This window comes from Tachypleus tridentatus, chromosome 7, assembly GCF_004210375.1.
Source record: "Tachypleus tridentatus isolate NWPU-2018 chromosome 7, ASM421037v1, whole genome shotgun sequence".
In the NCBI taxonomy this organism is placed as follows: Eukaryota; Metazoa; Arthropoda; class Merostomata; order Xiphosura; family Limulidae; genus Tachypleus; species Tachypleus tridentatus.
Window position 1 is genome coordinate 69831635 of NC_134831.1, and position 27631 is coordinate 69859265.

At 34.3% G+C, this 27631-nt stretch overlaps 1 long non-coding RNA gene across 1 annotated transcript; it reads right to left on the reverse strand.

The window, feature by feature from the left end:
- Nucleotides 1-23562: 23562 nt before the first annotated feature.
- On the reverse strand, nt 23563-24021 carry LOC143258015 (uncharacterized). Its single transcript, XR_013032090.1, has 2 exons — nt 23886-24021; nt 23563-23795 (listed from the first exon to the last, which is right to left on the reverse strand). It is a non-coding gene; the product is annotated as an uncharacterized LOC143258015 (long non-coding RNA).
- Between the last annotated feature and the right edge of the window lie 3610 nt (nt 24022-27631).

Here is a 27631-nt window from a genome sequence, read left to right on the forward strand (position 1 = left end):
TGTAAGTCCATTCATTTTTCTGTCATTAGTTTCCCAAACTTCAGTTTATTACTTAGAAATTGTTAAATTAAGCATGATAAAATGACATAGAAAAGACAGTCTTCAAAGATATAATCACAGACATACATATATACTTTTACCTTGTCTCTGAAGTTCTTCCAAAGTTTTCCAAGTTCCAGTTCATGACCACTTGCCATTAGAAGTTTCTGTAGTTCAGCTATCTTCAAATATAAAGAAAGTAATTAAACAGAAAGTTTTAAAATATACATTTTTAGATAATGTATAATTCCATGAAATTATTAATTAAATAATTTTGATAATATTTCTCACAACAGTGTTTTCAGTGACAACTTTTTAATATCAGTCACATTTCTGTTAAAAGTGGTGGGCAGAGCACAAATAGTCCATAGTGTAGTTTTGAGCTTAATTCCAAACAATCAAATTCTCACACACAAAAAAATCATTTCACCTTTTAAATCCAAATCTCCTAAAAAGTAATCTTTCATTCTCCAATATTGAAAAAAAAACAACAACAAAACACAACAGATAATCTAAAAGTACTGTTCAAATTTCTTTTCAACAATATTAAAAGCACTGCTTCCACAAGTAAACAACAAAATAGTGAGCTGTTAACTATCCTTTGCTTATCTGGTGATTTCCAAAAACACATTTTTTACTTTATCATAATAGCCTAATAGAGATACTCAGCCATATAATGTGAAGCCACTGCTGGCATATATTTTAAGTTATCATCATTTTTATGGTAGATCATTCTTCTAGTATATAGCATGCAATCGGTCAAATATAGGTTTATATATATATATAAAACACAGCACTCAATGTATCTAAATTTACTAAATTAATAGAGCAAACTTTCATGCATGTACATTAACTGATATGTGAATCATTTATAATAATCTAAAGTAGCATTTTAATTAAAATCAAAAATTATTTCCTTGTTTTAAATGTGTTTAATAATAAAATAAATTTAAGTCCCTAATTGTATCTGCATCAGCATTTTTTATAAATTAATATATTAAATGCAAATTACAGTATAAGCATATGTAAACTAACATTTTTTAAACAACAAAAGTTTACATTTTTTTACACTGAAAATGTATTTCCAATAGATATTTACCACATCTAGCCCAAAGCTATCTCAATCTTGGTCTGCCCTCTAAGCACTGTTGAAAAAAAATTTTCATTACAGCACACCATTCTTTAAACCCCATCAGTTTGCAACATTTCAAAATGCACTTATCACGTGACTATCATCAACTAATCACATTGTGCCATCTATATTAATGCAGCTAGCTCTCTCTACTATACTAGAACAGTCTGCACTTTCAAACATTGGCAAGTACAAACCAGAAACAATGATGTATCAGTACAATGGAAAAGTGAAAAGTGGGTGAACAGAAATAGCTTTCCAGTTTGAGAGACTGTCAATTTCTGAAACAGTCTTATATGCACTCACCCAAAGCTAGAATCCTACACTGGCAAAGAAGAATGCATCAATACTGAATCATGTGAAAGGCAACGGCACTGAAAGAATAGGCATGCAAGGATATTAGAGAAAGCAACCTACAGGACATAGCATTACTTCTCAAATAGTGATATTCTTTAACCAGTAATAAGCATTCAAGGATATCAGAGAAAGCAACCTATAGAATACAGCATTACTTCTCAAATAGTGATGCTCTTTGACCAGTAATAGGTATGCAAAGATATTAAAGAAAGCATCCTATAGGATATAACACTACTTCTCAAATAGTGATGCTCTTTGACCAGTGATCCACACAATATCACAAACAGGGCAGAACTGAATTGGCAGGCAAAAATGTATTCAGTAAAGAGATGTACAGCATCATATCAGTGGAGAAATGCTGTATAATTATGATTTGAAACAACATGGCACACACAAACAAAGAAAGTCTAATGTATAAGTAACAATGGACCTATATAAGTGTTTACCATAGGTAGTGCCTTGGATTATGTTGGAGTACATCAAGTGTAGACCATCCAAGCAAAACATCCAGCAGAAATGTTTTGTACAAGATACTGTAATCAATACATGTAATTCTCTTGGCCAAAAAATGTCTAAAGGAAATGCCTTGGATACACATAATTATGAAAAATAATTACAGGTATGAGTGTGAAATGAAATTTTTCACAACTAGCCTGTTGTCATCATACATATCTACTATAACATAGTACCAGACACAGTGATAATGAGCAGTAGCATAGTGCCTGAGAAAAATGGAATACCATATGAACAAGTGCAGTCCTTCAAGGCAAAAACATCCAGGGAAAGCACCTTGAGATACATTGGATTATACAGTGTGCTTAAGGAATATACAATTAACAAGTGTGGTCCACCTGGACAATTCACATTTGGTACTGTTATAACAACTATAGCTCTCTTCTTGCCAAATGGATACACATGGGATAGAAAAGAAAGGGTGGGAATATGCAATGGAAAGTCTGCAGGAATGATAAAGCAAAAACAATGCATTGGCTATCTGTAATTCCTTATTTGAATAGCAGATATACCATGACTGTAGGAATCATGGGTTAATAGGGATGGGTGAAAATCCCCATCTCCTTTTCTCAGAAGGTCTATGAGAAATGGCCCTTTATAAATGAAACTAATCATTTTTAGTAAAAAATAATAATAAAGATACATATATAACTGGGCAAGCTGTAGAATTATCACAGGAGGAAGACTATGCTTATCCAAGGAAGTCATAACCAGGTCATGCAGATAATGTATAACAACTGTATTAAGAGTTATCCATATCCCAAACTGAACATCTCTCTCCAAAGGCCAGCAAAGGTCAGCAGCTAAAGACATAGTAAGATGATGAACTGGATGCAAAGAAACAATGTGCAGACAGCAATCAGTAAGTGTAACAGGGTAAAAATAGATGGAAATGATAACATGACAGGAAGCAGTACGAGCCACATAATATCTCAGGAAACAAACTAGACAATGAAGTCTATCTGTAATCAAATGAAAGTCAGGAGAGAAATGGAAGGTAAAGAAGTAGGAGAGAAGGTCACACCACCTGTTTGGGCAGCAGATGTTCAGGGAAGAAAGGTCCATTGGGATAGAAGATAACATAAGAGGAATGATAAAGAGTCAGGAAAACATCAATGGCATAAATATCATGGCAAAGACGATTGGAAGTAAGGAGGAGGAGGAAGAGAACTTAAGGGAAAGACGGTAGAAGGAACAAGTTCAAATGTAGGACTGGAAAGAGTATTAAGAATAATTAAAATCCAATATGTTAAAACAAAGTGATGTGGAAGATGGCTAAGACAAAAGGAATGGTAAAGGAGAGAAATAACAGGGGACAAAAGGCTTTCCAGAAACAGGAGAACTGGAAGGTGTTTGACAGGGCAGCTCTATAACCAGTAACAGTTGTTATAGATAAACCCTAATCAACCAAGTAAAGAACTGGGAAAAAATGAAGTACCTTAGGACAAGAATGATGAAAGCCACATTAAACAGGTCAAGGGCTGAAGGTAGACCACTGCCTTTAGTACACAAACAAGAAAAAAATTAAAACAGAACATGAAAGGAAAGATACTATAAAATGAGCAAGTCTCCGAGCTGAGCCAAGGGTCCAAACAAAAGCCAAGCATGAGGATAGAATTTGGTGAGATTGGAATGAACTGCATGTTTGATCACAAATGTTGGTAATGAAACAGGGACAGGGGTTAGGTTAAAAGATGTTATTCCAGTAAGGGCCAGAAAAGAGAAAACCATGTCTGAGCAGGCCAATATTGAACAATGGGCAAGACATGATAAAAAGTGGCCTGGATAAGGCAAAAGTCTTTAGAGAAGAGTCTAATTAGAGGGTAGGCATATAGTTAGAAACCCCTACAAATATAAATAAATGCATATACTCCCAAAGCTGAAGGGCATGGAAGGAAGGAATTTTGGCATTCCAGAGAGTGGCAAACATTTGTATGTTCAATGTTCCTGGCTGAAAACACATGCATCAAAATATCCATGAAAGAAGAGACTACTCCATGAAGAGAGCCATATTAGGTCGAATAAGAAATCAGCTGTTATATTCATGATGCTGGGAATGTGACAAACCAAGATTGCCATGTGGTAGTCATATATCCACAAAAAAAAATCCAAAGTCTGAAAACACAGATCTGGATCTGGTTCCCCTTTCTTGGTGATAAAACTGACAATAGTACAATAGTCCAAATGAACCATAACCACCTGCCCCCCTCAGGAGGGGGATAAAATGGTACTAAGCTCGACAAACTGCCAAAAGTTCAGGATGTCAAAAATGGAGAGTAGTCAATCAGAAATCTCTTGAGAATCAAGGAAATAACCCCAACTTACCAAAGAAGCATTAGTAAACAGATGAGACTCTGGATAAGGTGGAAGAATGGGAACACTTGCAGTGATCAGTTCCTTGTTGAGCTATCAAGCAAAGTTGACCCTGATCCCAGGAGAAATGATAATGGGATGGTCAAAGGGATCATAGAGAAGTTCCATTGGTTGAAATGCATCCTCAGAAGGGAATGCATGTGAGACTGATTCAAGGCAATAAGAGCCCACATTTCCAAAAGAGAGAGAAGAAATTCTCGTGCAGTGAAAAAAAAAGGCCAATGAGACCACCTACTTCATATCCTTGAATCAAAGTGGAAAAGGCTGAGCCTAACAAAGATTGAATTTGAAGAAAAATCCCCAATGAAACAAGATATTGAGTGAAGTTAAGAACTGACCTCTCCAACTGGATCAGAAAATCCCACCTGATTTGGTTCCCAAAGAAGTAAGCAAGTGTGATTGACTGACTGAGCATAGGAAAATGTGAGCAGAAAGAAGTTGTCCATGAAAAGGAGAGTATGAAAAAACAATAAGTGAGAATGGCAGGCAAAAGAGTGTATCACTCAACAAAACACACTGAGCTGAAGAAGAACAGAATGACAGTGTCTGGAACTGGAAAACAGAATCTTCTTAGGTAAACTGAAGAAAATAACATAACACTGGAACAGTTGGAATGTGAAGATAAGCATCCATCATGATGATTTGGCCATTCAGAGTTCCAGTGAGATAAAAAATGAAGTGAGAAGTAAGATTGCATGGTGAGATGAGGTGGCTCCAGATGAGAGTTCAACCTGGGCAGGTCTCCAATCTCCCACCTTCTGAGGGAAAAACAATTAGATAGAGTAAACCTCAGTTGATGGCCCCTCTGTGCAGTAGGCCTTGAACAGACTGGGCAAGATGACTAGAAGAGGTATGGTCCCATGGAGGAGAGAAGATCTGGGAATAGATGAGAGAGAGAGGGAGTAGTACTAAAGCCACAGTGACACACAAACTAAACACAGGAGAAACCTGAGCTAGCCACCGAGCAAGTCAGACGTGCCAATATGCTATTCAGAACAAAACGTTCATCCTCACCAGTCAGGCCGTTAGTGCCGCCTGTAATCGTCGACGGCTTACCGCCGAACCTCACGCCGTACCAAGTCGCCACGTTGATAGCCCGAGCCAAGCCTGGGGCAACCATCGAACCGTCCAGGACCCGTATTTTACGCCGGGGAGGAATCCTCATCCAACCAGCCACTACTGCAGACCAAACCTATCTGTGCCAGCCATGGAACACTGAATTTAAAGTAAGTTGTTCCCCAACGAAAAGTCCAGTCAATCTTTATTCTGTATTCCTCAGGGGCGTCGACCCATCAATTCAACCAGAAGAAATTAGACAAACCATAGAACCCCAAATACAAGCCAAGGTATACGCAGTTCATCGAATTTATTCTAAGAACAGTAATCATCCCACACACTTCATGAAGATAGTGACAACATCAAGTACAGTGCCGACTGTATTTTATGAGATGGCTGCTATTATCATATATTTCATTTTAGAGCCGAACGCCCACATCGACGCACCACTCAAGAATGGTTCAAACCAAGCACCCAGATATCGCAAACAACCAACGGAAATCTTCCAACAGGAAAATAAAAATACCGCCGAGTCCAGACCGTATTAGAAGAAACATGAAGACGGATTCAGACAACCCGACTCAGAAGAAGACAACACCCATTGTTGGCAACACGCCAAGTTCCAGTAGTTCAAGAAAGAAAAGGACAGTTCCTGCCAGACTTCAATCCTAGTTCCACAGAACTCAACAACCAGCCAGACTCAAACCATTACGAAGATAACCATCGACGCGACAGCACAAACTGAAAAACAATCTACCTCCACGCAGAAAACTTAAACCAAAATCTCGAGAAGAAACAAAGCATCACAGACAAGCGAAGAACAAATCAGTAGTTCCACCAGTAGTTCCACCACCAAGACCACGTTCTCAGTTGCACCAATGGCTTCAAGTGTGGAAACAAGTTCATGATGAAGTTGCCACCGATCTACAAGACTGCAGCTAACAGTTTTCACGTACACCATCAATGTAGTTCATCAGTTTTTTTTTTTTTTTTTTTTTTCTTTCCCAGCTACTTCCGGCACGGTCTGGGTAGATTATTCGGCCCAGGCGTGAAAAGTGGGTTTTCTCGGGTACTCCCGTTTCCCCACAGCAAAATCTCTGGCATCGGACCTGTAGGTCCCAGCCTCATTCTGAAGAGGGCCGTTTACCCAGTCAACTGTAATCAATTACAGTAAATTTTAAAAACCAATTCGCCAGCCGCCAGGATTCTCCATCCTCGAACCAAGGTCTGGCTCACTTCACTTTCGCTGCTTTCGTCCAGTTCTCCCGTCCTTCCTCTCACTCACAAATATTTTGAAATGTTAAAATAAAGTAAAATTCCATGGATATTTTAAAACATTTCTCACATAAGGGGACGAAGAGGAACTACAAAGTTCCTGAACACCCCAGTTGGAGAGAGAACTCTTCTGATTTCTCTCTCTCTAAACTGAACCCCTGCCACGTTAGTTTAGTTTAGTTTAAACTAAACACACTTAGAGAAAGTACACATTACTACTGAACCGACAAAACCTTGAAATTTGTAGTCTGAAAAGTACATAAAAATAACAAACCTGCAAAGCTAGGAAATTCAACTAAAAACATAAAACAATAAGCAACACATAAAGTACAAATGCAGTTAAGGAGATTAGAATATAAAAAAACAAATAAATATTAAACTTATATGTCCACATGCAAGGAATTGATAAGCCAAAAATACAAAAGTAAAACTTACCCTACAGAACTTGAAAATAAAAAGGCACCCAGTTAACAATAACAAATTTTGACTCAAATCTAATCCCCAATTTGATGTGACAAGTAGTAAAGAAAAATGAACTTACACACTAACTGATGTAAACAGTGAAAGGAAGTACAAATAACAAACCAACACACCCACAAAACTTGGTGAGGTCACAATTATTCAAACAGTAATTATTGTGCAAAACCCATAAATATTCCAAAAATTAAACAAAAACAAAGTAATAATCAAACTTTAAATGCAACTTTAAACTTAAGTAACATCAACAGTAAAATAAGTATAAAAAACTAACCAAATACTTAGTAGAGAAAACACATTCATATAAACCCACTAAACATAGATATACTTACTGGTTGTAAGAAATATACACTGAAAAAGTTACCACAGATATTCTAGGAATAGGAAAAAAAGAATAATACCTAACTGAGGGTGTTTCAAGAAGGCGTAATAACAGGCTGAAGTTGTCATAGAAAGAAATTTTCACTCAGTTGTTATATCCTTCCTCACAAAAAAATCAAACAGTGAAAGAAAGAAATCATTGGTTGAACAAAAGAACTTGCAAAGTAAAACCTATATTTACTCAACAGACATCATCAACTCCTGAGACCTGGAAACCTGTGTCAGAACCACTGTTGAATGTCCTAAGAATTTCATCATCTACCACATTAAATCTTAAATTCATATGAATGAATGAGAATTCAGAAAACTGAAATATTTCTAAAATAAACAAATAGAAACATTGGAAATGAAATAAAGATATTGAAACTGATATAAATTTGTGATCAAGCACAATCAAAATTTTGTAATCACATGGAATTAAAACACACATTATGTACTATAAATTGCCAATCAAGAAAGTGAGAATTGTTCTGAAATAGAAGGAGAACAACTGGGAGAGGAGAGTAGTCAAATGATCAGCTTGTTTTAAAATGGTGCAAAACCAATGGTATGTAAAGACTAGTGTGCTGTAATAAAATTTTTTTTATTAACAACACTAAGATGACATACAGGATCAATGAAGCTTTAGAAAAGACAAGGTAAGACTGTTTAAGAAAATTCTAAAGGACTGTAAAGGTTTCTTATAATGAGAAAAGTTCTATTACACACAGATACCTTCACAATTACTATTCCTATGCCTTTAATCTTTGTTTTCTGTCTTTGTCCAAGTAGGTTGGATTATAATACCTGTACTACACTGTTCAAAAATCGATGTCATGATTGACTTAAAGTTTACATCTATTATAGATAAATGTAAGGTTGATGCTATCAGTTATCATTGTCCTTCATGTTCATGTAAGATAATTATGAGAAATATTCAACAGCTAAGTTAAATAATATTGTGTGTGTGTGTGTGCATTCATCCAACATACTTATGCCTAATGTTTAACAGCAACTCACATTCATGAGATTAGTTACCTGTGCAACTTATTTCATATCTGTATGCTTAAAATGCATAAACACACATGCAACCTTTTTTATTCTTTAATCAACTGTATGCATTTGTATTACATTACCCACTTAAATAAATCATACACACGTTATGTTTCAGCCCATTTCCTAAGTAAGTAAATTAATTTGACAGGTGTAAAGGATCTTTGATTTTCCTAGTATATGTAAAAACATATAAATCATTTCTCTGTCAGTTTCATATTCAATTTCTTGTGCTTGTAACTCATCTGCTAAACTTTTGTACATGTACTGTTTACATACTGATATGGATTATGTAAACCCTTAACAATTGTACCTTACATACCATTCCTTATACTTAACCAGTTAACTTTGCTTCTACAACTAAAAAAGAAGAAAAGTTACCGAAAACTGTCAAATACTCATGTTTGATATCACGAAATGTTTGCTGCCTCTACACACAGAGGTATTAATTTTAGAATATGAAGACATATTTTACAATCTAAACATGAGTTCACAAATTCCATTATTTCTTATCAATGTTCATAACTAATAACAACTAAGCATTCTGTGGAAATCATTTTATGGCTTTACTTTCTGTATCACATATTGTAGTTGATTAATTTATCTACATTATAGTAGACAAGAAATATCTCCTTATCCCAAAGTATACTGAGATTGTCAAAAACAATTTACATTTTTATTTTTATTACAACAGCAATATTATTATGTATTGAGTTTCTTTTGATAGATTACAGATAGATAAAATATACAAAAATTATGTCAACTTTAAAACTATGATATATATATATATATATATTATGTGTAATGTATTTTATTCAAGTGTTATAAGTCACATTAATACTTCTATTTTACCCAATCAACATAAGGAATTTTGAATCCTGAAATTGCTGTAGCTTTAGTACAAATACAAATTTCATACCATTTCCTCATCACCAAGACCTATTATATGGTAAAATATTAACAAAATCTAGCAAGTGAAATTTGCCATATTTTAAAACAAAAATGAAAGCATGCTGATATTAAAATATGTGTTAAATAATGTGTGAATTTTAGATAAGTCTTTCCACTTAAACACACTGACCACTTACTCTCACTATTTCATATCAACATTAAAGGATCAACAAGTGTCAATGTGACTGTCTATGTAAGTATATCAGTGCTGTTCCCAACATAGATATTAAACTCAAATTTTAGCATTTTACAAGCCTTCAAACTTACAAATGAGTCACAGAAGAGGCAATACACTGAAGAATTTAAAATTCAGCCAAATATATATACATAATTATGTTTTATTTATTTTACAATAATTTGTTTGATTTTTGTGTTACATGTCCCGTTTATCTGAAGTCTTTTAAACCATTCATTGGATAGATACATGGGTTTGATAGCTAGCATTTAGTTTAGTTCAGATATTCTAACCGGTTGTTTTGAAAGTAGGTAGATTAAATGGTCTTCTGCTCATTTTTTTATTTATTGTGGTTCTTTTATTTAATTTGGGGAAGAAAGACTGAGAACTTAGCTGTTGTGTTAGAGAAACATGAAAAGCATCAAACAGAAATATTGAAGGATTATTACTGATGTGGTAACCTGGGAGCTGCTGATCATGTTTTTAGATGCTAAGATAGATCTGAAAAAAATGGATCAATTTGAAATTTTCATTAATGAAAAATATAAAAGACTAATTTCAAATGTATTTCTTCTGAATATAGTATTCTTCTTTTGGAACTCAGAAAAATAGTATAAATTAGATATTGATACATTTAGGAGTAAACTGTAAAACTGATGAAGCATAGTTTCAGCACTTGAAATTGCAGCTACAAAGTAATACTTCAAAAACTTAAAATATGTACATAATAAAATACACTTTTCAATTTACACTTAAAATTAGATGCCATTCATAACAAAATTTTCAGTGTTAGATATTACTATTTGTGATTTGTAAAATACATTTTACAATTACAGTGTGTGTTTAAAACATAAACATTTTTGAAAGGCTAATTATTCACACAAAATACATTGAAAGTCATTTTTTTTTTAAATTTGTGTTGGCATGCCATGAAATGTGCAAAGCACTATAACAGTCAAAACTGTTAATACTGCAGTGTGCTTGCAAGTAATTTATTGTGTTTTTAAGATTTGTTTTAGTGTTACAGTTTTAAAGATTTTTAAATGGTATGCATTTGTTTTATCTTGCTGATTAATCTATTGGAAGTTGAATTGCATGTTTTCTGTCAGTAATATATGCACAATCTATTTAGTACTAATGTATGCTGTCTTAAAAATTAGTGAAGTTATTAAACATAATCAAAACCAGTATAAGTATCTAGCTGCAGTAACAAACATTTCAATCATGCATGTATAGTTTAAATGTTCAACACTAAGCCATTCTCTCAATACAATCCTGAAGTCTTCACAATGTTATGCAGTGGTATCTTCTCAGTCTAAAAGTGATTAATACAAATCTTACTTTATTACTAAATTACTTTCCCTTTTCATCCATCCCATGAAAACAAAATGTTTTTTTCCATCCAAATGATTTATTTAGTATTAATACAACAATGAAATTACTGATTTGACAAAAAATGAACATATGGGTCAACAGCCAATAATACATGGAAAGTCTGACAGTTAGCCATAGTAATGTATTACAAAAAAACAAAAACTTTTGACCTCTTTATAATTACTGTATGTTAAGAGAATTAGTGGGGAATTTTAGTGGTGTATGGAAGCAACAGCTCATGAATTACTGCAAAGTAAAATGATATTATATATATATATATATATATATATATATATATATACACACACATACATATATAACACATGGAATTTACTGATTAATATGGCTGCTGATGCCACTGTTGAATCAGCGATTTTGTGTGGTGTTGTATGATGTTATCCACCTGAAAATGCATTGGCACTTAATCAATAATGGCTATATATTATGGATCATAACTGGGCCTTTTGACCCATGAAATATTCCATCACCTCAAGCTTGCTCAAAATACAGAACACTGATAAATACATCTAGCTCTGATCTCACAAACATTCATCACCCATTTTCTTACACTCCTGTAAACTTTAAATAATAATTCCTTACACAGATTTACAAACCTCTTACCTGTTCAAAAACTAAAATTATCACAACTAAAATTGTCTGAAGTTTCCAAATATGATAGTTGTCCACATTGAAGAAGCTATAAAATATATATTTTAGAAAGAAAGTGAAAATTGTGTTTCTGAAACACCTATACTGTCTCTACTAGTATAATAGTTATGCAGTAAGTTTCCAACCAATCTTCATATATTATGTCCACAACACTGGGAGAAGATTTGCTTTGTATCATTCAACCTTTTACCTCAAAAAGATCTAGTTCTATAATATCTGTTGTATAAGATTGGTCAAAATTCATCCTATAAACTTGCGATATCCAAAAGATCAGATGAATGGACAATATGATAAGGGCAAACCAATATGCCCATTCAGCTTCACAATCAATGTTAACCACTATGTAAACAGTAATTTATAATATAGGGCTATGTATAACTTATAAATGTTGGTAAATTAGTCATATTTAGAGTTATACTTGTTATTATTAAGATTATTAATCTTAGTAATATACTATTTAACTTTACAAAGTATTAAACAAAAATAGAAAGTTATAGTTAAATTTTTAATGGTGCAAGAGACTTTGGTATTTTCTCTAAATTAATAAGCTTACGTATGATATAACGAATAATGCCAATAAAAATAATATATACCAATGTGCGCAAAGTACATCAGTAGAACGAATGCTGAATGAAATTTCTTACTACACTCGCACAAAATAGGCCTAGTGGATGAACGCAAAATCGAAAGATTTACTTGCAGTTATAATTATACGAATAAAGCTACATTTAAAGTAAGTTTTAAAATACCTACCATATATTTGAAAAAAATATATATTTCAATATCTACTGTTAAAATTCTTTAACTAGTAAACGACATTGGATAAAGACTTAAATGAATTATAAAAGAAAGTAATTTCTCGGACTTGTGTCCAAATACTGTTCATTTGTTATTGTTTTTGATATCAAGAATTGCCCTCTATTGCGCCACAATATAACGTTGGTATAATTATTACATTATTTTTTTGTTTATCTTTGTTTATAGCACTAAGTTACACAATAAGCCAGCCTAGTTTTGTCATTGTGTGGAATCGAATCACAGATTTTAACAATGTGGGTTCGTAAAACTTACTGCAGACCCAGTGAAGGCTTTTGATTGTCAATATTTAAAAAGTACTCGGAGAACAGCTCTTGGTTTCATGTGAGGATCGTCATCTATTTTGGCTACAGTTTTTTTATTTCACACTAACGCTACATCTTTAGTCTTAAATAAAAATTTCAAGTAAAAATTATGTTTTTTCACACAGTAAGAGAACTGAACCTTATTGAATTATGTTTTATATACCTCAAAATGGGCCACATATAATTTAACAACACGTTAACTAATAATTTATTAGTGTATTACAAAATCACGATAAATTACATTATTCGGAATTTTAAAGATATTTTCATTACTTTTTGTCTTATAATATGAAATTTGAAATAGCATATTGATAATAAAGTATTTTTGAACAGTCAAACTTTTATTAGCCACAGGTAAGAAAATAAATTTATGATTGCCAAAATGTAACAATACTGTACTTGTTTAAAAATACTAACGCAGATAAAAAGAACTTGAATGTTGGATTATAAAGCATAACATGCTTGCTTATATTGATTATTAAATGTTATACCACAGCCAGCTGAGAACTATAGTTTCGAGCTATTACAGCTTTCATCAGGTAGGAAATAGACCCAGTGATTTGGTTCGAAAGTAATCAACAGATTATCATCGTATAGTATTTGTTATCCAGCACAGTAAAATATGTTTCATGTGTAAACCTGTATTAATAAAATTCAAGAGAAAATCTGGGTGTCATTCCTAATTTTAAAGCTAAGCATTTTTAAAGATTTTATCGATTTGCAGGTTTGGTTGGTTTGTTTGTTTTGAATTTCGAGCAAGGCTACACAAGGATTCTCTACGCTAGCTGCCCCTAATTTAGCAGTGTAAGACTAGAGGAAAGGCAGTTAGTCATCACCACCCACCGTCAACTCTTGTGCTACTGTTTTACCAACGAACAGATGAATTGACCGTCGAATTATAATGCCCCCACGCCTGAAAGGGCGAGCGTGTTTAATGCGACGGGAATTCGAACCCGCGACCCTCAGATTACGAGTCGAACGCCTTAACCCACCTGGCCATGCCGGGCCTGATTAGCAGAAGTGAAAACATGTTAGCCTAGATATTTGTTTGTTTGTTTTGAATTTCGCACAAAGCTACTCGAGGGCAATCTACGCTCGCTCAGATATCTAAAGGATCTTTTGCCTATAACGTTATTTCCAAATTTACTTTTAATTTATAGCTTAAAATCTTACTTTAAATATTCTATTCATCTTAGCGCCATTGTGCTTTTCCATCGTTTTAAACTTTGTTCCATGCTGCTTAATATTTTTTCTTTTCTGATTCTAAAATATTGCTCTTTTATATATATATTAACACAAACTTATAGAACATTATAACCCTAACGCTTTCGAAACATGGATATTTCTCCATCAGGGACAATCTCTCAGAAGTTCCTAGGTTGCCCCTAATGGGGAAAGAAATAAAAATTCACATTGAAAAAAGTTACGGTTAAAGGTTTTTGCATTTTTGTGTTAAGTTGACTGTTCGAGCCTATTTGTTTTCGTCTTGGGGCTTTTTCTAAAAAAAATTGTTCTTAACACGGTATTTTATTTATATTAATATTCTTGTATAATATTTTATTAATTCTGTTGTTTATCCATCTTTAAAAACCTGTTATTTTTCTGCATGGTTTATTAATCTTACTGTCTTCACTTAAACATAATTCTAATTATTTGATTGTTATCTGTAAATGCTGCCTCCCAGTGGCATAACGATATGTCTGTGGACTCCCACCCCTAGAAATTGGGTTTCGATACCTGTGGTGGCCAGAGCACAGATAACCTATTGTGTAGCTTCGTGCTTAATTCCAACTAATTAATTAATGAATTAACCAATAAACTCTAAGTAATCCAACCCATTGCTTATGTATTCATAAGAGTGATAATACCATCCATACGTAGTTGCTGGTATGGAGTCGAGAACTAATGATAAGTTACTAATGCTTAGTATAGGTTCCATGCTTTCAAGACGACTTTTATTCTCCATAAAAACATATTCTAGCCTTATATTCTTGCTTTTTATATTGGTCATCTATCCTCATTTGTGAAAACATTGGTTTGCTTATGACTATGAAAAGAAGGTACAAGTATAAACGTGCTCATTTCTTTTTATTTTATTTTCTAAACAGACAAGTTTCTTCGTTTACTTACCCGTCCCCCACTAGTACAGCGGTATGTCCACGGATTTACAATACTAAAATTAGAGGTTCGATTCCCCTCGGTGGGCTCAGCAGATAGCTCGATGTGACTTTGCTATAAAAACACACACAAACAATGAGTTAAATAATAATAAACTGCTAAAAAATTAAAGGAAAAAGTACATTTTATTATATAATTTATCTCAGTGTTCCAAATGTGATAATATTTTTATTTTTTAGGTAATTTACCTCCTTTCAGTTCCATCTGTATCCATTTTTTTAATGTGTGATGAACGGTAAAACATGGAGAAATGAAATTTTTTAAAATGACCAGTATCACTAAAACTGATATCCCATATGAAACAATACTTTAAACAGTTTACATGCGTTTATTCAGGAAATATTTGAAACATTCAATATCTTGTGTGACCTCCACGGGCTGTGACACACTCCTGACACTGATTTGGCACACTTCAAATCAGTCTATCGATGTTATCTTGGGGTATGGCAGATCATTCGTTTACCAGGACTTGTCGGAGTTCTTGTACATTCTGAGGAGGGTGCTAGCGTTCACTAACACGCCTCGACAACATATCCCAACAATTTCAATCGTTCTTAAATCTGGATATCTGGCGGGCTATTCAAAAGTCTCTATTCCTTTCTCGTCAAGGAAGTCCACACACAGTCTGGCGACGTGGGCTCTCGCGTTAACCTGCATGAAAATGAACCCATCGCCGACAGCACCGGCAAAAGACATCACAATGGATTCCAGAACTTCGTTTCTATATCGTCGTGCGTTCAGAGCACCCCTACTGAGTCCGTGCTGCCACCCAAGCATATGCCTGCCCAAACCATTACAGAACCTCCTCCATAAGCATCGACTTGCACAGTGTTACAGGCGGAAAATCGCTCTCCTCGGCGTCTCCACATTCTCGAACGTCCATCATTGCGAAACAGAGTGAATCTCCTCTCGTCTGTCTACAGCACGATGGCCCATTGATGAAGTTCTCAGTCCAGGTGCTGACGAGCAAACTCCAACCTGATTGTACAGTGTCGCGCTGTCAGAATAAATCCCATTGCAGGCCGTATGACCCTAAGGCGTCCTTCGTGCAGACGATTGCGAACTGTTTCAGTCGACATACGGGTTCCAGTGGGATGCTGAAGGTCATTTCGCAGTGATCAAACCGCAACTAACCTGTCCCGCCGAGCGGTAGTCACAACGTAGCGGTTATCTCTAGCTGTTGTGCAGCGATGACGGCCTTGATCTCGCCTTCTGCTATAAGAGTTCGTCTCCTGGTAGCGTTGCCAAAGTCTATTGATGATGCTTGGTGACACACTGACACGCTGTGCCACCCTCCTTTGGGTCTGGCCATCCTCCTCCAACATCTGGACAGCCCTAGCCACCTCGTTTTCTGTCAGATGACGTCTGACTGACATTGACAAAACGAGCCGCAAAAGATTCATGTTGGTGTTTGTTTCGAGAATTAATAAGGAATGTAAAGTTTCACGTAACAGACTTATACAGGGTATCTTGAGTTGTATTCTTCTTGAGTGAGGCGAGTTTTATTTGAGTTGCTTCAAAGTTCACTCGCAAGCTTAAAGAAATGCACTTGTAGACGAATGGATATGTTTCTCATACGTAACTTTAGGAATGACAAAAATATATTTGAAATATATGCTTGCTCCTTTAATTTTTTGAGCAGTATAATGTATTTGCGGGCCCGGCATGGCCAAGTGTGTTAAGGCTTTCGACTCGTAATCCGAGGGTCACGGGTTCGAATCACGGTCGCACCAAACATGCTCGCCCTTTTAGTCGTGGGGGCGTGAAAATGTGACGGTCAATCCCACTATTCGTTGGTAAAAGAGTAGCCGAAAAGTGGGTGGTTGGTGGTGATAACTAGCTGCCTTCCTCTAGTCTTACACTGCTAAATTAGGGACGGCTAGCGCAGATAGCTCTCGAGTAGCTTTGGGCGAAATTCAAAAATTATATTTGCAGGCACAAAAATATTATCACACTTATAAATCTAATTTCAAATTCTAAAATCAACATAGGTAATTACAATCAAAACCATATGTCTCTTCCACGCATAATTTTTATACTGAAATGTTTCACATGCAATTAGTTAAAAAGTACCTATGGTAACAGTACATTTAAGTAGAATTAAGTTGGCATGATATGCACCGAAGTGTAAACACATCTTACAAAATGAACCAAACAGTAACCAATGGCAAATTTTTATTTGATCCAATATCTAGCCTTACAAATTTCTTAAGTTATCTTAGAACGACAAAGACAAAATGTTAAATTAAAAATACTTCTTAAAATCCTCAATGAAATCAACAAGATAATTGTCAAACATTTATCTGAAATATAAGTTAACTAACATGCAACAAGGTATACAAATAAATGTAATTTTATGATTTAGGGATACAATTATACATATGGAAAGCGACCTTACGTATCCTAAGAAAACCTTTCGTTAATCATGAATTTACATAACTTCCGTGCAGCGGACGGGTACTTCATCAAGTAGCTTATAAAATAAATCCGAACTGATGAGATACAAAGTAGTAAAATGTTCTATAATATCTATCAGAAACATACACTTTTTTCTTTAAATCTAAAGAAACATCACAGTGTTAGGTGTGTTATGTTGATTTATGTTAGTTTTAAACTCAAGCAACATTTAACATTCCTCGAAAACTAGGTCTGCTTGGCTCTTCATTTCCGTATAGCGCATAAACCTTGACATCAAGATAGCAACCTCCAATGGATACAAATATTTGATCCTTCTCTGACAGAATAAACACCTGAACAATTCATTTGAATTAATAAAGTTTAATAAATAGTTTAACATGATGCACATATAACATCTCAACGCTGCTTGCTTCTGGTGATTAACAGATCCATTCACAAATAATAGCCTCCCAGTGACACAACGGTGTATCTGCGGACTCACACAGCTAGAAACAGGGCTTCGAGACCCATAATGGTCAGAGAACAGATAGCCCATCGTGTAGCTATGTAGTTAATTACAAACAAGCAAACAAACATCACAAATAATATTGATTAATAATTAATTATATTAAATCAAGGCAACCTCACAATGATCTCGAGATGAAACTGGCAGTAAATAATCTTTAATAGATACAATTCTGACCTAACAGAAGTAATTTATCAGAATCTTTCCAGAAATCTTTTTAAGATTCGATTTGGATTCCAAGTTCTTAGCACAACTGAAAATCATATGACCCTTACTGTGTGGTCAGTTGCTTTTTCCTCTATACTAGGTGACTATTAACTACGCAAGATGCCTTTGTTTTTGAAAAGACACTAACAAGACAAAAGCTAAAGAACATTTCCCTGATGTGGCATGGACTAAAATTATCTGATTTATTGTAAAAGGACCTGGAGTCCAAAGTTTACCAGAGAAATTAAAATTACTTAAACCTAATATAATCTCATATTTTTGTGTTTTTAAAATTAACTTAACTTGGTGTGTTTATGAGCAGCCACTCAATTTGATATTTCTTTATGAGCCACTTTTGTTGTATTTAGGTACAATGATAGCCAACACAGAATAGAAAATTAGATTTCCCTCGGTGAACTCAGCAAATAGTCCGATGTGGCTTTGCTATGAGAAAACACACACAAAAAATTAATCATTGAATAAATCGAAGGGAAGACAAACAAGTACAAGTAAACAAAATATTTATTCCTTAAAAAGGCAGCTAGTCATCACCGCCAACTCTTGGACTACTCCTTTACCAACGAATAGTGGGAATGACTAACATTATAACGTCCCCACAGCTGAAAGAGCTAACATGTTTGGTATGACTGGAAATCGAACTCGCGACCCTTAGATTATGGGTCGAGTGTCCTAACCATCTAGCCATACTGTGCCAAAAGTGAGTCAAGGGCGTTTCAGTTCTTTGGTTGTCTTGTCAACTGAGAGAGAGGAAGCAAGACGCTTTAGTTTCAAAAATCGTATTGAACAGTAGACCAGTGATGGTGCAAGACAGTTTAATTTCACTTCAACAAGAATTTTTAAGTACATTTTTTTGTTCGTTAAGATTATTGCATTTGCTTTCCTTTTTAAGTTTGAAAACTGGGTAGGACATTACTAGTGTTTCGTGTTTTTCTTATAGCAAAGCCATTTTGGGGTATCTGCTGAGTCCGCCGAGGGGAATCAAACTCCTGATTTTAGCGTTGTAAATCCGTAGATTTACCGCTGTACCAGCGGGAGACGGGACATTACTAGAATTGTGTTTAAGATGTATTATTTATGGTTATAGATTTCTTTGTTTGTGATTTCTTTCTTTTTTCATGTACATATATATACATATAATTTCATATAAACTGTAGAAGGAGTACCCACCATTGATTATTGCATCCGGGTTTCTCGTTCTCTGGGACCAACGTAGTGAAATTATTTACTAAAGAGCCGCAAATGTGTACTTTCATTTCATTACTCTACGAACGACAAATATGTAACCTTTTTTCTTACAACTACATCGATTAGAGTTATTGTGACTTTGTCAAACGTAAAAATATCCCTACTCTAGCTGGAGTACTTGTCCATTAGACAGGTGAATTTAAAACTCGTTTCTAACAAATGATAGAAAATTGTTTTCCTTAAATAATAAATAAAAAATAATGAAAAAATGAATAAAGGTGCCAGTACTGAAAATAAAAAACCACGGTTTTCAAAAACTATATCAAAAAGAAATTAGATGGGGGGGGATCCAGAACTTTCACGTGTCATCCTGTTTCACTTTGTTTAATTCCGCTGATCTGGTAGTTTTTTCCAGAAATTAGATGAGGAGGAGGGGTCCAACCCCTTCGTATTACCCTGTGTAAAGTCTGGTAGTAATTGATCAAGAAATTGCACAAGAATAAGGAATGGGTGCACACAATGCGGAGTTGTTGTTTTTTATAGAAGATGAGGGAGCACTCACACACGTCATGACCTTCCTCATGTCACCCTATATCACGGTATTAAGTTTGGTTCTGATTGATCAAGAAATGTGTAAACGTGTAACGAACGGGAATTTTTCCTCCAGAAACACACTTTGCTTTATATAGTAGAAAAATAAGAACTACCAAAGATGGTTGGTGTATATTTTCATTATACGTGTTATGTTTTTTGGTTGCTGTATATTTTCATTATTGGTGTTATGTTTTTAATGTGAATTGAATGACTTGTTCCTGATATGTTGAAACAGCAATATGTTTTTGATTTTATTTGTAATAAGTTAAAAGGTGCAGGAACTTTTCTTTGACAAGTGTTCTTGAGATCGAGGCTCCACAACATTACTATCAATATCAAATTGTTAAACAAATATCTATGATACATTTCATTTTTTAATAAAAACCAGTTACATGAATAAAGTACGTGGATAAAAAATAGGAACTGTGATTGATTATTGTTCAGGTCTGTGAATTAATATCCTGTAAAGTTATAAGTTCAATAAAACCTATTTTGAGAACAATGACTGTAACAATTTCACACATTTGTAAGTCATGATATAACTCCCACAGCATTATAATCTAAACTGTTAAAGGTACATTTGCTGCTGTTAACGGATAATTTTACACTTTTAATAAATGTATTTCTCAATTAGGTCAGCGGTAACTTTCAGATTTATAATGCTGAAAGCCAGGATTGATTCTCTGTCCACACACAACAGCTAGCCTAATAAGATTTTGCTTTGAAACAAACCGACAAATAATAAACCTAAAAATTACTTTTATAACCCTCAAAACATTAACAGGGAGAACAAATTGCAAATATTTATTTGATCTCGTCCTAGGTCTCATAGAATAATTTACTTTTGCCTGATATGGCCTCTGAAACGGGTTTACTGTTATAAGTTTATTTGATTTAATACCTACGTATGTTTTAGTTTGAAGTATATGATATATATTGTTGGATGTGTATTGCCTGAGTTCTGCCTGTTCTCTAAATTCGTAGAAAATTCTCGTGAGTAAAAATGAAGAGCATTTGGTTTTTGAAAATGCAAGCATGTTTTCGAACACTGTTGAAAATTTGAGAATTCACGTTATTGGTATATAAAATTTTGCTTCATTTTATCTTCAATTGATTTGTCACTACCATGATTATTTACTTATATATTTCCACGGTTGACACGAACAAACTAAATATAAATTTGTACAGAAATATTTCTATCTTGTTTTTTTGGTTTGTTAAAGAAAACGTGTTACAAAATACTATTTAGAATGTAACACTTAAAGGTAACTGTTACCAGTTGTTCCCAGCCATGGGGAGTTATAATGTTATTGTCAATTCCACTATTCTTTGGTAAAAGAGCAGCCCAAGCGTTTACGGTGTGACGTGATGATTAGCTGTATTCCCTCCAGTCTTGTATTGCTAAATTTGGGACGGCGAGTGCAGATAGCCTCGTGTAGGTTTGCGCGAAATTTAAAAAATATCAACATTAAGGATATTTCATCATACTTCGCTGACAAAAAATTATGGAATATTTGATTTCACTGATATCCATTTTTATTTCATCTAACGTTTAATTTTTTAAATATTTTGGGACATAGTAGGTGACATTGGATTCTGTAAATCATGTTCAATTACATCCAGATCTCTCTGAGGTTTTAGGATCTTCTCTTCATCTCCAAAATCAGTAGATTTTAACGAATCCATTGTTTCAGTAATATTTTCATTTTCTAGGTGTTTCTTTTTTTCAAATTATGTTTTTCTCGTTGAATAAACCAGAATTTCCTGATCATTTGGTGGTATCTCGACAGTGGCATGATACTTCTTTACACCTACAAAAATAAGCTGTGAATAATGCTATATGTTTTTGTAAGGATGAAAAGTTTAATGATCATCAAATGTAAGAGAACTTTATAAACGATGACTCTGAAAATGTTATATGTAATGTATTTAAATCGCTGTTTTTTGTGCCTAGTTTCTAAAAAACAATAATACAACACCTTTGAGAAGCATGGGAATTTGAATAATTATCCTGTGCACAAATTAAACTTCCTGAAAACAGGGATCCAAGTGAATTTCAGTGTTAATAAATGTACGTGAATGTTCCACTTTAAGATAATCAAGAATGGCTACAACAAAATCCGATATTTAGAATAGCACGAGTACTGGAGTCTGATTGGAGCTTAATTTGTCATCAGACTATACAATCATTGTCTTAAACCTTGAGATTCTTTCTTTGTTCCATGAAAAAATGAAGCATAATGACATATCTAAAATTTACGATGTTTGACAATTTGAAAAAAAAAAAGCAATATAATAAAACATCTCAAAACTATCATATACTAACCAATCCGTGAGCCTATGGCTCACATTTACGGGGTCGTTATAATGGAAAATTTAATTTTTGAACTATTATGTTTACGTACTCTGAAGTAAATTAATGCTAAATTTGAGTCTGCTTTCGGGGAATCTCATAAAAGTATTTTTGCGAAAAATGCCAGAGTTATGTAATGGACTGAATGAAATGTTTTTTGTGTTTTGTAAATTTCGGGGCCGAAACGATTCGTTTGGCACCACTTACAAGTTCATAAGCCCAGCAGTTTAGGAGAAGGTGTTTTCTGGTAATGTACGAGTTCCCCAGGATATGGGATGAAACGTTTTACCTTTTTGCAAACCTCGGGACCAAGACAATTTGCTAAGAAGTCGATGCGGCCAGTGGCTTAGGAGTTACGTAACACTTAGACTAAATGTTATTTACATTAGTTGATACAGCGCATTGCTTAAATTATACAAACACTGAGCAATGCACAGAGGTCCAGAGTAATTATTGTTAGCCGACACAAAAAAAATAAGCAAGTCGTGTGCATATTACTAGATTAATAGCCCTTAAAATGTATGAACATCAACTCATAGACAATCAGTGAGTAATATGAATATTATCCGATAATAAAAATAAGATTAAACGCACTGTTTGGAACGGTGGTATGAATGTCATCTTGTGCTGAATAGAAAAGGTGCAATAACGTCATATCTTAATATTTATAACATCACCTGGTTAGTTATTTGGTGAATTTTTATTTAAAAAGTTTGATTCCTTAATAATGAAATACATATTTCAGTACAATATGTATGCATTAGCATTACTCGAAATTGTTAAAACTTTAATTTTTTTTTGTAAATACATTATTTTAATTTACGTCAATAACATGAAACAGGAATTATAAAAAAAAAAGTTATATTTGTTTGTTTTTGAATTTCACACAAAGCTACTCGAGGGCTATCTGTGCTAGCCGTCCCTAATTTAGCAGTGTAAGACTAGAGGGAAGGCAGCTAGTCATCACCACCCACCACCAACTCTAGGGTTACTCTTTTACCAACGAATAGTGGGATTGACCGTCACATTATAACGCCCCCACGGCTGAAAAGGCGAGCATGTGTGGCGCGACGGGGATGCGAACCCGCGACCCTCAGATTACGAGTCACACGTCTTAACACGCTTGGCCATGCCGGGCCGAAAAAAAAAAAGTTATATATATAGCATTTGCTTACGTACAGAACAACGGAATTATGTTTTATTCTCAATTATTTCTTACAGTAGATGACAAACTATCTGTTATGTTCCAAATATTTATGTATGTAAACAATAAATTTCGAAGACTCTCACAGCAAATTTTGTTTTTTTAAATGTATTATACATGATGTATTCATAAACTTCATGGCCCACAGTATCCATTCGTGATCAAAGAACCTTATACAATCCATCTGAAGGAATGAAGTGGTCACCTGGAAAAACAAACAGGCGCGAATTAAAAGAAACGTTGTAGAGTTGCACTGGTTTAAGTATTCTTTAGTTTTAAAAACATAGATACTCACATACACTAAAGTTTCTTGATCATCAGATGTGCTAAGTTTCGATTTTCTTGCCACTAATGTCAACCGTCTTTCCTTCAAATATTTCTGCCAACGTTGGATTGCTTTTAATTTGCTCAGCAAGCCAGTCAATGGGAATAGTTCTGTAAAATTAATGGAAAAGTTAGTGTCAATACATTATATGCATTCACAGTATCTCACCTTAAATAAAACCAATATTTTATTTTGTAATACACATGTAGAATGAGAGTGTTTATAACTGTTCAAAATTAAGGGTAATTAATACATATGATTCTTGAGCAGCTGGGGGCGAGTATCCAAAAGCAAACGACTACTTTTGGTTTGTTTTTTTTTAGATTCAGTCTATAGATACCATACTTAGCTGAAAGACTAACTAGCCTGACACAGATAAGGTTAATGTAAACTCTCTATGGTACAAAATTCCAGGGCCAATTATGCTAAATATAATTATGTTCAGTTATTACATTAAAACGATTCAAAAACGTATAATATGTCCCCAGCCTAGATCGTTAAATTACATTTTTGATAATACATAACATACATGTCTATGACCGAATATGATTTTTCTGTATAATATGTAATGAGGAAATAGTTATGTTGTTGGAAATATTAAATTATGCTAAGATGTTCCATTCAATCAAAAATTTTTATTCCTTTCAAACACTTCAAGAAATGTTGCGTTGAGAATTCTTTAACTTTTAATGTGTTTGCTTGATGACGGAAACGACTATAGATAAAAAATTATAATTTTTATTAACCGAAAATATTTTATGTCAATACATTTAACAAAACAACTGGACACATGGTGTAGATAATTTCAATGATAAATCTGCCACACAGGTATATGATATCCGCAGATTTGAGGAATTACAAATTGCAAAGACAGACGTAATGTGTAATAACATTATGTAACAAAATTTTTACTTTTTCTTGCTCCTGGGCAGAAAGTGTTACTTCCCAATTGCTTATGTCTAAAGTAAATGGAAAAGACCTATTTTTCTCTTCAAACTTTGCTTTTGTGACCTGGGAAGTGAAATTTTCAAATTTATCCATTTTCCAAAAGATTTCAGGTAGATTCAGTGCTGAGTAGCTGATAGAGAATTTTCTCGAACTTCCAAGAATTTTCAAGAACTTTCTAAAATGTTGTAGATTTACGAGAATTTTCAAGAACCTTTTAGAATTTTCTATAGTAATATATATATACAGGGGCTCACCACTCACCACTTCAGTTTGGTTCTTGCTGCCGAAGTGAACATATAGATCTATTCGATTTTATCAGAGATGGCATTAAGAAGCTGCAAGCATTCTTCAGACGCATTCTGCCATGTATGTGGCTAATGTATCAAGACAAGAGCGAAAACGAACTCTGTGACAGCATCTGCTAAAATATGTGAAGCCTACATGGATATTTTGGCATGCCTGTAGCGGACCAAGAGAAATCTTGGGCTCCTCATTTTACCTGCGAGCACTGCAAAAAAAAATTCTAAAAGGTAAGACGGACAATTTTTGCTTGCTTGCTTGAATAGTGAGATTTTTTATTATACAAATTTTAGACCTTTTAAAATTTAAATATTATTTAATTTCTTTTTTAAATTTCCAATACTAAAAAAAATATCGCATATAAAATATTTTGCATGAACCTCTTACACATTAGTTGCGAATTAAATAAATTTATTCTTCATAATAACAATTTTAGTTTGCTCTTTTGCAGGATGGTACACCACAGCGCACTACAACAGGAAGCACTGATCACAACGGACCAAGTTCTCTGTGGGAAGGCACAATGTCAAGTGTGGGACATTATTGGACCTCCAAAAGGTGTTGTTCCTACGGTTGCACATAAAATTGGGTCTTATTTAACAATTTTTCAAAGCTCTTGATAAGGAGTCTGCAGTCTTCAAGTACCTTCAAGACTTCTTCCCTAAACTGTCTGAGGCAAAGGCCAAAGCTGGTGTCTTCGTTGAACCACAAATAAAGAAGATCCTGAGTGTACAGAATTCTCCAAGAAGCTCAGTAGGAAGGAAAGAAAAAGCTTGGGGCAGCTTTATCGCAGTGGTTCGGGGATTCTTGGGCAATTACAAGGAAATTGTAATTATGTGGAACTGGCTGAGGCTCTGGTGAAGAACTACGGCAAAATGGGCTGCAGGATGTCCCTGAAAGTCCATGTCCTTGACGCTCATCTTGATAAATTCAAGGAGAACATGGGAGCATACTCAGAGGAGCAAGGCGAGTGCTTCCACCAAGATATACTGGACTTTGAATGCCGTTACCAAGGAGCATGTAACGAAAACATGATGGGAGACTATATCTTGGAGCTGATACATGAAAGTGATTTACATTACAGTCGAAATCTCGAACAACTACTCACTTGTAAACATTTTTGTATAACTTTAGTATAAATACATTTAAATCTTGATTCATATGTTATTTTATTCACACCTTATGTAAATGAAAATGTGCAAATTTGCCCGTTTTTACATAGAAAATAGGTTAATTTCTAAATTTCATTATCCAGGTCACAAAAGCAAAGTTTGAAGGGAATAATGGCCATTTTCTGTACTTTTACAACATAAGCAGATAAGAAATAACACATACTATCCAGTAAAAAAAAATTGTGTTACATAGTGTAATCTGATGTTGGAGAAATCTGAGAGATAAGACACTGTTAAAGCTATAATGCAAACCGAATACACTGTTTTAAAATAAAAATTGAAAGATGGGCTAATTATTAAAGTTGTAGATTTATATTGAGTATGTTCTATAGAGGAAATATAGGAAAAAACAACTGATGTAATATTTGAGAATAAATGATAGAAGAATATCCAAGAAAAAATCGGAGAGAATTATCAGATAATATTGGATAGATTTAAAGGAGAAGAAATTGAAATAAGTTTGGTTTGTTTTGAATTTCGCGCAACTACACGAAGACTATCTGCGCTAGCCGTCCCTAATTTAGCAGTGTAAGACTAGAGAAAAGGCAGCTAGTCATCACCACCCACCGCCAACTCTTGGGCTACTCTTTTACCAACTAGTAGTGGAATTGACCGAACATTATAACGCCCCCACGGCTGAAAGGGCGAGCATGTTTGGTGCTACGATTTGTGTCTCTTGCAATTACGGGGTCTGAGGTGGCATACTTAGGCTGTTGTTAATATCTTTAAATAGCATAAATAATAATAGCAGCTTTGAAAGTTTTGAATTCTAAAAACACCCTTTTCAACCCTACAGCATTGGGTGATAAGAAACTGATTTTAAGCCCTTCTATGATATATCTCTTTTAAGCTCCGCGGTGGTTTAGCATTAGGTCTGAGAGGGCTTCTAATGTTAGAAACAGAGTTTGAGCCCCACAATGGGCAGAGTATAGTTAACATAGTTTATTTTTATGCTTAGCATTAACACTTTTAATCCCTGAAATAATCGCATTTATAACTAAGAAATTGATTTTTTTTTCTCAAACTAGTAATCGAGATTCTGGATACCCCTTACTGATATATCTTTACGAGTGTCACCAGGCTTATATATGTTTGTCAAGTATTGCAGAAAGATGAATATTTAGGGGAAAAGTTTTAAACATTTTGCTGTGGAGAGCATTACTCTGGACCGCTACCCCTATCTAGTGGAGTAAACACTTGCGGTACACCATTTCTACGTAATAGCGAATGACTTCTTAAGAAGAAATTTGTCTTTTCTAAACTAAACTAAACTAATGTGGCAGAGGTTCAGTTTAG